This window comes from Rutidosis leptorrhynchoides, chromosome 2, assembly GCF_046630445.1.
Source record: "Rutidosis leptorrhynchoides isolate AG116_Rl617_1_P2 chromosome 2, CSIRO_AGI_Rlap_v1, whole genome shotgun sequence".
Lineage (NCBI taxonomy): Eukaryota > Viridiplantae > Streptophyta > Magnoliopsida > Asterales > Asteraceae > Rutidosis > Rutidosis leptorrhynchoides.
Genome location: NC_092334.1, coordinates 196,735,161 through 196,740,095, shown reverse-complemented (window position 1 = coordinate 196,740,095; position 4,935 = coordinate 196,735,161).

Below are 4,935 nucleotides of genomic sequence, written 5' to 3'. Positions count from 1 at the left end.
TTACATTAAATAATATGAAGTTGAATAGTTACCTTATTAAAAGTCACGAGTTAATTGTTATAAAGCATGTATTGAAAATCAAACAAGAATCTCCATTAACTTTTGTCTAGTTATCGTTAATTGACACATTTGTTCTTACTTGTAAAACACTTTACCATTTTCCGAATATAGTTAAAAAGAACAGATTTCTTAAATCATAGTGGACCTCATAATAGAGACCTATAGTCATGATCACAATGTGTCGGATAATTCAGTAATTTGATATTATCTTTTAATTCTGTCGATAATAATATTGAAACAAATACGTTCATGTACAGTATCATACATCTAATACTTTGTTAACGTTTTCAATTAATATATCTATATATATATACATATAAAATCATATCCGTTCCTATAATAGTTCGTGAATCTTTGGAATTTGGTCGAGGTTAAATGAATGTATGAACACAGTTTAAAATTCTTGAGATTCAACTTACAAACTTTGCTTATCGTGTCGGGAATATATAAATATTAAAGTTTAAATTTGGTTGAAAATTTCCGGGTTGTCACAGTACCTACCCGTTAAAGAAATTTCATCCCGAAATTTGATTGGGATGGTCATGGCTGATAATAAGTATGTTTTCATGACACATATAAGCTGAAGATTAGGCTTTTATCATCATTGAGTAATATGGATAAAATCATTTGATTTTTGTGAAGAGTACAAGTTAAGCTATTACCAAAAGAGTGAAATGAGTAGATATAGATTCGTCATATCTTTTGACGTAGATAGGATTGATTTCCAAGTTCAAGAGATTTGGAGAAAATCTTTGTAATAGGATTTGATTAAGGAAAATAGGATCCGCTTTAAATGCGATCATCCATTTTGATTGCTCTGTCGGATATTTTACTATAAATCCACTCCCTTCATTTTCTTACAACTCTCACCTTCTCTTCTTTCTCCCTCAGCTCATACTTTAAAGTATTTGTCAATATGCTTCATCCAGTTCTGATTCTTGATATACTCCTTACCTTCATATCTGTCATTCTTCTTTTTTATCTGCCGCCGGAAGAATCTATTTACTTTTACTATACCCTTGGGTTTATAGTATTTTTAGTTCTCTCGTGTCTTTATATTGCTATTTGCATCGATATATATGGTTTATAATTTCTGGGTGGTTTTTGGATTTTATATCTTCTCTTATATTTCGATGTCTCTACTTCTGTCTCCCATAATCATTATCATCTCCAGTTAATGTTCTCTTTTATTTGCTGCGATTTATACCCTAATTTCTATTTCAGAATTTTGTCCTTTCGTTTCTTCTTCTTGCGATTAAGCACCGCTTGTAATGGTCCAGAATTCGCAGATATGAATTTTGGAATGAACATTGTTAATGTTCTAGGAAAGAAATTGTAATGGCACGATCTTGACTTGTCAAATTACCAGAATACCTCGGAAAATGCCGAATCATCAAGAAATATTTTCTTGATATTTTAGAGGTTAAATAGAATACAAGAGTCGTATAACATGGCACATGATGATATTATGATCTGTGAATCATCACGTTCCATTTAGAAACTCAGCATGACTTACTATAATATTATCACGTTGATCAAGTGTCATTATATACAAGAGTCGTATAACATGGCACATGATGATGTTATGATCTGTGAATCATCACGTTCCATTTAGAAACTCAGCATGACTTACTGTAATATTATCACGTTGATCAAGTGTCATTATATTATACTAACTCATGCTTTAGCTCCCAACACTACTTCAAAAAAAATATTCCTATTTTAAACTCGAATGTTTCAAAATTTAGAACAAAAATAGTTTCTTTTATGATGTAATACAGATAGCGCGAAGAGGTAAATGATTTCAGATAAGAATAATTAAGAAAATATCTTCAGAAATATGGAGGATATTTATAATGAAAGATACGATGATATCTTAGAATTTCTAATATCAGAGGATGATGAAGAATATTGTCCGCATGGGTTTAGAGTCAGGAGCAAGGTATTCGTTAATGACTTCAGCAGGTACTGAATCATTTGTATCTTTTGAAGTCAGGTTCAGTCTTTGTGATTTGTCCAAAGCCTCCTTCATACTTTGCTCAATCCGGTTTCCAGTTCCAAGACTTCTCTTTTTCTGCGCTTTGCCAGCACACTTATTCATTATCATCAAACTTTTACTGTTAAAGTCTTTTATAATTTTTGCTGCATCATCAGCATTTTTTTTTTCCATTTTCAGAGAACCAATTCGTAGTTTGGAGTGTTTTTCAGAAACTTCACATTCAAATTAAGTCCAGAAGATAGATGTTATATATACACATATAACTGTTGGCGTAGACATACTACAAGATTTCAAAATACTGATTGCTAATTCTCGATGATTCATATGGCAATTCTCGTTACAAGATGCGAATGAGTAAATGATGGGGTTTCGGTAAATATAATGATTCTTCGGGAGGTCAAAGATTAGTGAAGTTGTGAATAAGTTTATTGCTAATGTGGTGGAATATGATGAAATGTCCCGTTCTTATTGATTAAAAACGTTCCATATTAATTGATTTCGTCACGAGGTTTTGACCTCTATATGAGACGTTTTTCAAAGACTGCATTCATTTTTAAAACAAACCATAACCTTTATTTCATAAATAAAGGTTTAAAAAGCTTTACGTAGATTATCAAATTATGATAATATAAAATATCCTGTTTATACACGACCATTTACATAATGGTTTACAATACAAATATGTTACATCGAAATCAGTTTCTTGAATGCAGTTTTTACACAATATCATACAAACATGGACTCCAAATCTTGTCCTTATTTTAGTATGCAACAGCGGAAGCTCTTAATATTCACCTGAGAATAAACATGCTTTAAACGTCAACAAAAATGTTGGTGAGTTATAGGTTTAACCTATATATATTAAATCGTAACAATAGACCACAAGATTTCATATTTCAATACACATCCCATACATAGAGATAAAAATCATTCATATGGTGAACACCTGGTAACCGACATTAACAAGATGCATATATAAGAATATCCCCATCATTCCGGGACACCCTTCGGATATGATATAAATTTTGAAGTACTAAAGCATCCGGTACTTTGGATGGGGTTTGTTAGGCCCAATAGATCTATCTTTAGGATTCGCGTCAATTAGGGTGTCTGTTCCCTAATTCTTAGATTACCAGACTTAATAAAAAGGGGCATATTCGATTTCGATAATTCAACCATAGAATGTAGTTTCACGTACTTGTGTCTATTTTGTAAATCATTTATAAAACCTGCATGTATTCTCATCCCAAAAATATTAGATTTTAAAAGTGGGACTATAACTCACTTTCACAGATTTTTACTTCGTCGGGAAGTAAGACTTGGCCACTGGTTGATTCACGAACCTTAAGTTCCTTGGATAAACCTACTGGAAAAGAGAAAAATGGATCTAGCTTCAACGGATCCTTGGATGGCTCGAAGTTCTTGTATTAGAATGATAACCTACTGTAAGAAACAAAGATTTCTTGAGGTTGGATGATCACCTTACAAGATTGGAAGTGAGCTAGCAAACTTGAAAGTATTCTTGATTTTATGTAACTAGAACTTGTAAAATATATGAAGAACACTTAGAACTTGAAGATAGAACTTGAGAGAGATCAATTAGATGAAGAAAATTGAAGAATGAAAGTGTTTGTAGGTGTTTTTGGTCATTGGTGTATGGATTAGATATAAAGGATATGTAATTTTGTTTTCATGTAAATAAGTCATGAATGATTACTCATATTTTTGTAATTTTATGAGATATTTCATGCTAGTTGCCAAATGATGGTTCCCACATGTGTTAGGTGACTCACATGGGCTGCTAAGAGCTGATCATTGGAGTGTATATACCAATAGTACATACATCTAAAAGCTGTGTATTGTACGAGTACGAATACGGGTGCATACGAGTAGAATTGTTGATGAAACTGAACGAGGATGTAATTGTAAGCATTTTTGTTAAGTAGAAGTATCTTGATAAGTGTCTTGAAGTCTTTCAAAAGTGTATGAATACATATTAAAACACTACATGTATATACATTTTAACTGAGTCGTTAAGTCATCGTTAGTCGTTACATGTAAATGTTGTTTTGAAACCTTTAAGTTAACGATCTTGTTGAATGTTGTTAACCCATTGTTTATTATAACAAATGAGATGTTAAATTGTTATATTATCATGATATTATGATATATAATATATCTCAGTATGATGTATATACAGTTAAATGTCGTTACAACGATAATCGTTACATATATGTCTCGTTTCGAAATCATTAAGTTAGTAGTCTTATTTTTACATATGTATTTCATTGTTAATACACTTAATAATATATTTAGTTATCATTTAACATAATTAACCAAGTGTATCAATATCTTAATATGATTCATATGTACCTAGTAAGACGTTGTTATAACGATAATCGTTATATATATCGTTTTCGAGTTTCTTAAATTAATAGTCTCATTTTTATGTATATAACTCATTGTTAAAATACCTAATGAGATACATACTTATAATAAAAACATGTTAACTATATATATAACCATATATATGTCATCGTATAGTTTTTACAAGTTTTAACGTTCGTGAATCACCGGTCAACTTGGGTGGTCAATTGTCTATATGAAACATATTTCAATTAATCAAGTCTTAACAAGTTTGATTGCTTAACATGTTGGAAACATTTAATCATGTAAATATCAATCTCAATTAATATATATAAACATGGAAAAGTTCGGGTCACTACATATGAAAGGTTCCCCAGTAACAATAAAAGAGCACGCATATATATCAGGGTTATAATAAGGTTGCGTCGAATGAAGAGTCGAAGTTGACTTGCTGGAGCTGTGACAAAACTGACTACTTTGGAAATGAATTGAAAAGTCATTTTTGATAA